Consider the following 11,997-nt stretch of genomic DNA (forward strand, 5'->3'; position numbering starts at 1 on the left):
TTACATATAGTATATATAGTATATATGTAGTATGCATGTAGTATATATGTTGTATGTATGTTGCATGCATGTAGTATATATGTATAATGTATGTAGTATGTATGTAGCATGTATGTAGCATGTATGTAGCATGTAGTATATATGTAGTATGTATGTTACATGTAGTATATACTGTATAGTATATATGTAGTATGCATGTTGCATGCATGTAGTATATATGTTGTATGTATGTTGCATGCATGTAGTATATATGCTGTATGTATGTTGCATGCATGTAGTATATATGTTGTATGTATGTTGCATGCATGTAGTATATATGTAGTATGTATGTAGCATGTATGTAGCATGCATGTAGTATGTAGCATGTATGTAGTATGCATGTTGCATGTAGTATGTATGTTACATGTAGTATATATGTAGTATGTATGTAGTATGTATGTAGCATGTATGTAGTATGTAGCATGCATGTAGTATGTAGCATGTATGTAGTATGTATGTAGTATGTATGTAGCATGTATGTAGCATGTAATTTTTTTTTTTTTTTTTTTTTACATTCAACAGCCGGATGATGGGACTACTACTGTCCCATCATTGGCTAATGTGTCAATCACTGTCATGGTAGCAGGCATCGCCCGATGGGACTTGTAGTCCCATCGGACGATGCTTGCACAGACCCCCGGAGCCTGCACAGCCCACCGGTAGGCCGGCACAGCTCCCCGGCAGGCCGGCACAGCTCCCCGGCAGGCCGGCACAGACCACCGGAGCCTGCACAGCCCCCCGGCAGGCCGGCACAGACCACCGGAGCCTGCACAGACCACCGGCAGGCCGGCACAGCTCCCCGGCAGGCCGGCACAGACCCCCGGAGCCTGCACAGCCCACTGGCAGGCCGGCACAGCTCCCCCGGCAGGCCGGCACAGACCCCCGGAGCCTGCACAGACCACCGGCAGGCCTGCACAGACCCCGGACAGTCGGCACAGCCCCCCCGAAGGCCCGAACTGACGGCGCATCATGATGCGCACAGACAGCGCATCATGATGACGTCATTTCGGCAGCCAATCAGAGCCACAAAAGTGGCTCATTGCATTTTGGACTTCCGATTCCGGTATCCGATACGAAAAAAGTATCGGTACTCGGTATCGGAATTCCGATACGGCAAATATCGGCCGATACCCGATACTTGCGGTATCGGAAAGCTCAACACTAGTCTCCAGGTAACTAGGGAGATGGGCAGGCCAGTCACCTACAAACCCACCCAGGGGGTGTGTTTAAAGAACACTGTTGTAAAGAGTGTGTAAGTGCTTAAAGGACCTGTGAGGAGGTCAGAGTCATGTGACCCAGTGGGCATGGCTATGAACCATATAATGTGGCCAGGGTAGGTCACATGGGGTGAATGCTGGGACCTGGTTGGTCCAGTGTGGAAGGCCCTGTCTGAGAGAGAGATGGGGGCTGCCTTCTGACAGCAAGTGAACGCTGTGTTAATGGCTGCACGTGCCTGGGAGTTCCCTAGAGGGAATGGATGCCTGCAGTAAGCTAAAGCAACCATGAGTGACCCTGACGTGGGTGAGATAACTGAGGCTAGAAAGCCTGTGCATGTTTAACCTGTATAACTACAGAGTAACAGAGCTGAACTCTGTCATGGACGCTATGCTGTTGTAAGAACTTTATGTTGCTTCTATGGGTTTATGCTGCTGAATAAACTGCATGGACTGTTTTGGTTTTGTGGAAAACCTGGTGCCGGATGTGTTTTGTTCGCTGCCTAACGAGGATCCCCTAACTGAATAACAGCGCTACTGTACCTCACAAGAGATGTCAATGCTAAATGAGTCTATGTTACCATCGAGTGGCTATGACATGAAATGCAGCCTGCTCTTGGTAATTTTTAGCATATATCAATGTTGTATGGAATTTGTCTTGAAAGATATTGAAGTACTTAATCAAATTCAAGAAAAGGTAAAAATTGACACATGATTGCTTTAAACCATCTCTTGTGAAAAGTCTTTAGGAGAGCAGCTTGATATATGTTGAACTCTGTGAACTTATACCATCTTGCAAAGTATTCTTATAGTTTTGCAGCTTTGAATAGACACAAGACTCTCTTACTAGGATGGCTGAATCATATAATATATGTCTCTTGCCTCATAATTAGTCATTATTAGTGAAGGCTCAAAGTCTAAGGCCGGTTTCACACGTCAGTGGCTCCGGTGTAGTGAAACCTCCACCAGGGGGGAGCTGGTGAGGGAAGAGAGGTTACACACTAAGAGTAGCAATAGCACAGGTGTGACAGGTAACAAGAGAGAATGGTCAGACGACCCGAGTCAGAAACTAGCAGGAGCAGACGTACCAGAAGGAGCAGCAATACACGTAGTCAAAATTCCAAGCCGAGGGTCAGCAAGCCAAAACATGAGCACAGGGTCCAAAAACGTGAGGCGAAATAGGTGATCGAGGTACAAGCCAGGAAGTCAAATGCCAGAGAGGGAACGTAGCTGCAGAGACGAATACCAAGAGACAGGGTCAGAGATCAGTCCGGGTCATACATGTGGATACTAGTCAAAAGCAGGAGGATCACCAAGGTACAAGGGCCAGCGGCTCTAAACTGGAAGCTTGAGCTATCACTAACACTGGTCAGCAGGCTGTGAGAGACTGAAATAGCCCAGCTAGCTCCAGAACGAGGCTGAGGAGACTAACCCCCGCATGACCAGTCCAGAGTGAAGACAGCAGAAAATAAACTCTGGACTGGACCATGAGAGTACCCCCTCACAATGGGGGGCCACCGGACCCCCAGGCTTCCCTGGATGACGAGCGTGAAAGGCCCGGACCAACCGATCCGCATGGACCAAACGCGCCGGCACCCATGACCGATCCTCAGGACCATACCCTTTCCAATGGACTAAGTACTGAAGTGAACGGCAGAGCATACGAGAATCCACCACCTGTTCCACCTCGTACTCGGTCTGGCCATCTACCATAACAGGCGGCGGGTACAAGGGAGACTCATCAGAGGAAGGCACCAATGGCTTTAGAAGCGCCTTATGGAACACATTAGGGATCCCCATCGACGGAGGCAAACGCAGGTGAAAGGCCACAGGATTAATCACCTCTAAAATTTCATACGGACCAATAAACTTGGGACTCAACTTAGCAGAGGGTATTCTCAGCCTTATATTTTTGGTGGATAACCATACCTTATCCCCCACCTGATAAGCCGGCCCCACAGAGTGTCGTTTATCCGCAAAAAATTTATATTTGCCTTGAGCCTCCCCAATGTTCCTCTGAACCTCCCTCCAAACCTCCCCCAAACGCAAAAAGGCTGAATCAGTCCCAGGACACTCCAAATCCAGTCGGGATAATTCACCAAAATGAGGGTGAAACCCGTAGTTGCGGAAGAAAGAAGTATCAGTAGACTGATTGACAGGATTATTGAAAGCGAATTCCGCTATAGGTATCACAGAGCATCAATCATCCTGTCTGGATGTGACAAGACATCGTAGAATCTGCTCCAAAGACTGATTGGTCCTTTCAGTCTGACCATTGGTCTTGGGATGGTAGGCCAATGAAAAGGTCAGACTGATGCCCAGCCTTTTTGCAAAAAGCCCTCCAGAATTTTGCCACGAATTGCACCCCTCTATCAGACACCACACTGACAGGCACACCATGCAACCGGATCACATGCTCAATGAATAGTTTAGATAGAGTCTAAGCATTAGGAAGGCCCGTTAATGGTGCAAAATGTGCTTGTTTACTGAACCTATCCACCACTACCCAGATCACGGTTTTGCCATTAGAGAGGGGGAGATCGGTGATAAAATCCATGGACAGATGAGTCCACGGTCTATCTGGAATTGGCAGTAGCTCCAATTCCCCGGCCGGTTGTGGGAGGCTTTAGCACGGGCACAAATTTCACAGGAGGACTAAAGCCAGTGATGTCAGAAGTCAACGAGGGCCACCAGAACAGCCTAGTGATGGCTTTACGAGTGGCCGAGATTCCAGGATGCCCACTCAGAGCCGAGTCGTGGAACTCCCGAAGCACCCTTAATTGATACTGAACAGGCATAAAGAGCTTATTTTCAGGTATGGATGGAGAAGTAAGAGATTGGGCCTTACGAATCTCCTGCTCCAATCTCGGGGACACCACAGCCACCACCACCCTGCGCTGAAGAATGGAGGAAGGAGGCTCAGGAGGCGATACCGGATCTAGGCTGCGAGACAAGGCATCCGCCTTCACATTCTTGGAACCTGGTCTGAAAGTGATGGAAAACTGAAATCGGGAAAAAAAAAGTGACCACCTTGCCTGTCTTGGAGTCAGACGTTTGGCGGACTCGATGTAAGACAGGTTCTTGTGATCTGTAATGACAGTGATACGATGGCAGCCCCCTCCAAAAAATGCCTCCATTCTTCAAAAGCTAATTTAATGGCCAACAACTCTTGGTTACCCACATCATAATTCCTCTCCGCAGAGGAAAATTTTTAAGAAAAGAAGGCACAGGGTCTTAAGTTAGTTAATGTGGTGGGGCCCTGGGACAACACAGCTCCCACTCCCACCTCAGAGGCATCCACTTCTATGATGAATGGTTTAGACAAATCAGGTTGAACCAGTACCGGAGCAGTCATGAAACGTTTTTTAACAAAGAAAATGCCACCACAGCTGGAGCTGACCAGTTTTTGATATCAGCCCCCTTTTGGGTATGATCCGTGAGGGGTTTGACCACTTGAGAGAACCCCTTGATGAATTTTCTATAGTAATTGACGAAACCCAGAAATCGCTGAAGGCCCTTGAGAGCTCTGGGTTGCACTCAATCCACAATGGCCTGTACCATCATAGGGTCCACACGAAACCCCTCCGTGGGCAGGATGACTCCTAGAAAAGACAATTCTTGAGTAAAAATATGAACATTTCTCCAGTTTGGCAAAGAGTGAGTTCTCTCTGAGCCTCTAGAGAACCGCACGAAGATGACCCATGTGACTTTGTCTATTAGAAGAATATATGAGTATATCATCAAGATAAACTACTACAAAACATCCAATAAAATCAGAAAAAACATTGTTAATGAAATTCTGGAATACCGCTGGTGCGTTAGTCAAAACGAACGGCATAACCAAATTTTCAAACAGACCCTCAGAGGTGAGAAACGCAGTTTTCCACTCATCCCCCTCCCGCATATGGATGAGATTGTATGCTCCCCTGAGGTCCAACTTAGAGAACCACCTGGCCCCCGACAATTGATTGTATAAATCAGGTATCAGTGGGAGAGGATAAGGGTTTCTTATGGTTATCTTATTCAGTTCTTGAAAATCGAGGCATGGGCGTAAACCACCATCCTTTTTTTTTTTTTACAAAAAAGAACCCCGCCGCCACGGGAGAAACAGATGGCTGTATATGCCCTTTACGGAGGCTCCCAGAGATATACTCCTTCATAGCAGCCCGCTCAGGGCCGGAGAGATTGTACAGACAGGTTTTGGGCAATTTGGCACCGGGAACAAGATCAATGGCACAATCGAATGGGCAGTGTGGTGTTAGAACCTCAGCCTCCTTTTCGGAGAACACATCCTCAAAATCCTTCAGGTACTCCGGGATACCCTCCAGACTGACGGATGACATAGACACAGTGGCAAGACAATTTTCAGAACAACCAGGTCCCCATTTAACAATATCCCGGGACCCCCAGTCAATAACCGGGTTATGCTGTTGCAACCAGGGAAACCCTAACACCAGGCCAGCAGGGAGGGTATCCAAAACAAAGCATGACATACGCTCCTGGTGTAGGGCTCCCACCCTGAGGGTGAATTCTTTAGAACTGAAATTGAGACCATCCTTAGTGAGAGGTGTAGCGTCAATAGCCACAATTTTTAAGGGAGTCTCCAACCTAACTGTCCCTAATCTACAGCGGGCCACCAGCTTAGAGTCAATCAGCTTCAGGGATGACCCACAGTCCACAAAAGCCAAAGTATGGAAAAAGCCATTCTCAACTCCAAGTTCCACCTTTAACAGTATCTTTGAAAATGAAGAAAAAGGTACCTGGGAGTCTGAGTGACCTCCACGATGATCACCAAGAGTCAGCCGCTTGTTAGTTGGTGGACAGGAGGGGCAGTTTTTTTTCCAGTGTCCGGGATCTCCACAGTAAAAACATAACTTTCCATCACGTCGCCATTTCCTTTCTTACTCCTGAGGGTTGGTGGCTCCCACCTCCAAAGGTTCAGATGGAAGCAAAACATCAGGGTTAGCAGGGAACAATGGAATCCCTCGCTGAGTAACACCTCTCTCCCACAGTCTCCGATCCATACGGATAGCCTGAGTCATAGCCTCCTCCAATGAGCTGGGAGGTGGATGGAGAGCCAGAGCGTCCTTCAAGCAATCCGTCAGTCCCTTCCTGAACAGACATCTCAGTGCGGAGTTGTCCAAGGACACCTCAGTGGACCATCGACGAAATTCGGAGCTGTACCATTCGGCTGAGTGCTTCCCCTGCCCCAGACCCATAATAGTGTCCTCTGCCACCCTAATATGGTCCCGTTCGTCATAGATAAGTCCTAGGGCCTCAAAGAAACCTATCTACCGACATCCATTCAGGGGCAGTAGGGGTCAACAAGAAAGCCCAGGATTGGGGACCCTCCCTAAGTAAGGAAATAATAATCCCCACCCGTTGAGTCTCATCCCAGACGATCAGGGTCTAAGAGAAAACCATAATTTACAACTCTCCTTGAATATGTGAAATTTATCTTTTTCGCCAGAAAACGTGTCAGGAAGTTTAACTGACGGTTCAGGAGAGTGCAAAATAACATCTACAGAGTCACCTGGTGGACTAACAATATGAGAGATGTTTCCCTGCATGGTCTTATTAGTCTCAGTCAGTTCTTTCTGTAAGTGGGTATGAGACATGACAAGGGACTGATGATTCACAGAAAAATCCTGCGCCATCTGCGTCAAACCGGACACTTGATCTGCCAAATTATGCAGCAGATCCATGACCAGAGAGAAAAAAAAAAGTGCAAAATCCCGTTTAAATGTATTGGTTAGTGATAATGTAGTGAAACCTCCACCAGTGGGAGCTGGTGAGGGAAGAGAGGTTACACACTAAGAGTAGCAACACTGAGCAATAGCACAGGTGTGACAGGTAACAAGAGAGAATGGTCAGACGAACCGAGTCAGAAACTAGCAGGAGCAGACATACCAGAAGGAGCAGCAATACACGTAGTCAAAATACCAAGCCGAGGGTCAGAAAGCCAAAACATGAGCACGGGGTCCAAAAACGTGAGACGAAATACGTGGTCGGGGTACAAACCAGGAAGTCAAATGCCAGAGAGGGAACGTAGCTGCAGAGACGAATTCCAAGAGACAGGGTCAGAGATCAGTCCGGGTCATACATGTGGATACTAGCCAAAGGCAGGAGGATCACCAAGGTACAAGGGTCAGAGGCTCTAAACTGGATGCTTGAGCTATCACTAACACTGGTCAGCAGGCTGTGAGAGACTGAAATAGCCCAGCTAGCTCCAGTACGAGGCTGAGGAGACTAACCCCCGCATGACCAGTCCAGAGTGAAAACAGCAGAAAATAAACTCCGGACTGGACCATGACATCTGGTACGTGTAGTGACAGTTTCCTCACGTACCGGAGACACTGACACACATAGACACACTGTCTGTGTTAAAATGACGGAGACATGTCAGTGTTCATGGGAGAGCACAGTCGGCAAAAGTGCTGAACACATGCACGGGGAACAGTTCACACTGTCCTCCGTGCTCACGGACGGCCGCCGGGGAAGAAACACTACTGTAAGCGCTGTTCCCCTGCGGCTGGTGCTGAACGCGGTTGTCATTCTTCTCTCCTGCTCTGCTGGCAACAGCGAGCAGGAGAGAAGAAAGAATGAAAACCCAATGTGGGGTCCCCCTCATTTTGTGAACAAACCAGACGAAACTTACAGCTGGGGGTTGCAGCCCTCAGCTGTCAGCTTCAGCAAGGTTGGTTCTCAAGAATAGAGGGGTCCCCACGCTGTTTTTTAAATTATTTACTTAAATAGCCCCCAGCTGTAAGTTTCGTCTGGTTGATTCACAAAATGAGGGGGACCCCACATCGGGTTTTCATTCATTCTTCTCTCCTGCTTGCTGTTGCCTGCAGAGCAGGAGAGAAGAATCACAGCAGCGTTCAGCACCAGCAACAGGGGAACAGTGCTTACTGTAGCGCTTCATCCCGGCGGCTGTCCGTGTGGTCCTGATGCAGCACACGTGCGGCACACGGTTGCCACACATGTACCACATGGTGGTACCATGTATCCACACGGACACAAGGACATGGATAGCTCCAGTACCGTTTTCTCTGGTACCGGAATTATCTGGACATGTGAGACCGGCCTAAGGCAACCAAACTTCTGTTTTTATTAATTTTTTTCCTGAATAATTTTGCTTATTCAGATGTTTCAGACAGATTAATGAACTTTGACTTTTACAAGATGTCACTTTTTTGGGGGGCTCATCTTACTCTAGTCCCTGCCTAGAGTATAGTTTCTGAAGGCGTTTTCAATTTTGCAAATTTTTGTGACTTTTGGCGGTAAATACAAAAATTATCTCCCCCAGAAGATTTTCTAATAGAGCAGAATAAATCTATTATGTGTTTGCCATAAAGCTGCACCAAAAGACTGCACATAAAATGTCTTCAGTTTTTAATACAGAGCAATAGGAACACAATGAACCACTGTGAAGTCTCCATAAACACATGAGGTCTCAGGGTTTTCATTAGGACATTTTCCATTTTTTAATGTTTGTTTTTCCTCTCCTTCTTCCCAGAGCCATATCTCTTTTTTCTTTCAATATAGCCATATGAGGGTTTGTTTTTTTGCGGGATGAGTTGTACTTTTGAACGGCCCCATTAGTTTAACCATGTCGTGTACTTGAAAACGGGAAAAAAATTTCAAGTGGGGTGAAAGTGCAAAAAAAAGTGCAATTCCATAATTGTTTTTTGAATTTTTTACTTACCATGCTCAATATATGGTAAAACTGACCTGACAGTTTTATTCCCCAGCTCTGTACAAGTACATAGATGCCAAACATGTATAGTTTATTTTTTAAGTGAAATTTATATGAAAAAAGTTTATGCATTTGTTGCCATTTCCTAGATTCGTAGCATTTTCATTTTTCGAGATCTGGGGCTGTGCGATGGCTTATTTTTTATGCCCTGAGTAAATGTTTTTGATGATACCATTTTGGGGTAGGTACAATGTTTTGATTGCCTGTTATTACATTTTATTGCATCGTTGAGGTGGCCAAAAAAACGTAATTATGGTGTTGCGATTATTTTTCTCGTTGCACCTTTTACTTTATATTTTGATGGATTGGACATTTCTGAACACAGCAATACCAAATATGTGTATTTTTTATTGTTTTATTTTCAGTGGGTCATAAGGGTGGTGATTTAAACTTTTCTGTTTTTTTTTTATTTTTTTCTCAGTTTTAATTTTTTTTTCATTTTTTATTTTATTTAATAGTTCCCTCAGCAGACTTGAACCTGCAATTATCCGTTCACCTGTGCTATACATAGCAGGTCTTCAGCACTGCTATAAACAGCAGAAATCTCAATCTCCTATGAACGGCGTCCACAAGCCGACATTCACAGGAGAATTACAATGACAGGCACGGGGTCTTGTCTTCTGCAGACCCCCAGCTGTCATGACAACACCTGTCACGTGACCGGGGGGTGCACATTGACAGCAGGATTTAACTGGTTAAAAGCTGTGGGTGGCGCACCAATCCACTCGCGGTTGATAAAGGCACATGACAGCTGAATAAATCAGATGCCATTTGCGGGAAAAGATGTGAGTTCAGTGTTGGAATCCGCATCAAAGTTGGGGACACGACATATGATGTAAGTTTACGTCTGTCGCTGAGGGGTTTAACAGCAATTGAAAAACTGATTTCAATTTGTGCCTCACAAGTTAAAAAAAAAACCCATAATAACAAAAATTTCTAGCGTCCCTGTCCACTTCCTTTCTGAAGAGGCTATTTTCATGTATAAACTCCTAAACAAGCATTGCATGGTCTATAAGTTTTCTTACGCCAGGTTGGCATTCTCCAAAAATAGAAACATTCCCTCCTAGACCCTATTTACAGGACCCAAAACCACAGGTTGGGCTCAGTCCACACTATCATCTTATTTCCTACTTATTAAATGATGCATTCTTTTAAGTCCTATAAAAATGAATGGAATCTGTTGACTAATCCATTTTTCTCTAAACACATGATATCCAAAAGCTATACATGATACAATAACATCAGTACGGAGAGAGCAAATCTGATAAGTCATTTACAAGTGACTGCAATGGGGAAAATAAACTCAAGAAAAACTGAAAATATATTTCCGAACCATAAAGATCAGTTATAAAGCAAAAAAGGTATTAAGAAAAACTGATGCATGCCACTGAGATACACATGAATTCTCTTTAACATCAGTTTAGAGAGCAGAAAAAAATCTTAAAATTTGTTATATATAAAGAATAGAAATAAGTAATACAGACTTACAACATATTAATATTTATACTTTCTTCTTCTTTCTACATATCCTATCTACATTCTCTTACATGTCTTTGTAAGATCTAATAACATACAAACGTTGGAATAGTGTAGGAAATATACAATTATGGGCAGGAATAATGTAAAAGCTGGTAAATATATTCATGCCATTATGGGATTTCTTATATTAAAGACCTGTAGACTTGTACTCACAATATCAGCTATTTTTATATTGAAATATTAGTACTCACTATAATTTCGAACATTTAGGGAATTTTGCTATGTGAAATACTTACCGTATTGATGTTAATCCAGTTGTAGACGTCTTATGGTCTATACAGTAAATCTAGAATTTACTGCTTATGTCTCCAGGTGACGGAGCCTCAGTTGAGCCATAAATATTCTCACCTTACTGCTACCTTCTGTCTAAATCAGGGCTTTTAGCTAACTAGTGTGTACACAGCAGCCGTCCGGGAAGGTTATCTCACACCCACTCTTACAAAAACTAAATTAATACCATTAATACAATTCAGGTATTGCACAACCCCCAACTATAATAACATCACATGTATAAAAGACACCTTCCTGTGTATACGGAGGAGGTCTAGAGCTTCATGTTTCAACTTGGTTTTATATCAGTCTGGAATATTAAGCTAAAGGAAACCTGTCATGTTGAAAATAGTATCTGACCTTCAGGCAGGATGTTATAGGGCAGGAGGATCTGACAGATTGATACATTTTTGTGAGAAAAGTTTTACTAAAACTTGCATTTTATTCATTGAAATCCCTGGTGCATAGGAGTCCAGTGGGTGGTCCCTGTATCACTGTGCATGCAGATATAACTGCCAATCACTGAGTAGGAAGGAACGCCCACTGGACTTGTATACAAACATTAGGGATCTCAATGAATAAATGACAAGTTACTCTGAATCTTTCCCCACAAATCTATATATCACTCTACTCAGCTTCTCCTTCTCTATACCATACTATCCACAGATCAGACTACTTATATTTGTATACATTGGCTCTGTGACTGAGCACTCCACATCTCAGTGTCAGGTGTTTTTTAATTACAGCAGGATCCTACATTCCCATCGAAATGTAGACATTAGTCTAAGAGAGGATTCACATTAGATAGATTCTGAGCAATGAGAATCGCCTTATCGTGGCCGCTGGATACACATGAATTGGCCAATTTATGCCCTAAATATTCTCAATTTTTCATATTTTCTAGTGCAGTAATGCAATTTAAATTTCATATTTCATGTTTGCATGCTATAGAGCTACAGAGTGCTACTTTATTTGTTGGTACATGTATAACATGCCAGGTTTCCTTTATTTGTGTGTTCATATCCTTTGTATATTGCAACAAAAATGTACATAGCAAGGTTTACAACCTGGAAGAGCATAATACAAAATACTAAAATTGATGAAACATCCGTTAGAGTTTTCTTCACACAGTGTATAGGATGTGTGCTATACAGAGATTATGAAGCTTTAGGTAGC

At 44.3% G+C, this 11,997-nt stretch overlaps 1 protein-coding gene across 3 annotated transcripts in view; it reads right to left on the reverse strand.

Annotated features, from left to right (window-relative positions):
* Positions 1-10,970, reverse strand: part of MAS1 (MAS1 proto-oncogene, G protein-coupled receptor) — a 61,465-nt gene extending 50,495 nt beyond the window's left edge. For all 3 annotated transcript variants that reach the window (XR_012234381.1, XM_073586859.1, XM_073586858.1), the window contains exon 1: positions 10,788-10,970. The gene's annotated coding sequence lies outside the window, so the exon portion shown is untranslated. The remainder of the gene's footprint in view (positions 1-10,787) is intronic.
* Between the last annotated feature and the right edge of the window lie 1,027 nt (positions 10,971-11,997).

Source organism: Dendrobates tinctorius, unplaced genomic scaffold, assembly GCF_039654945.1.
Source record: "Dendrobates tinctorius isolate UK_male_01 unplaced genomic scaffold, ASM3965494v1 ptg000097l, whole genome shotgun sequence".
NCBI lineage: Eukaryota > Metazoa > Chordata > Amphibia > Anura > Dendrobatidae > Dendrobates > Dendrobates tinctorius.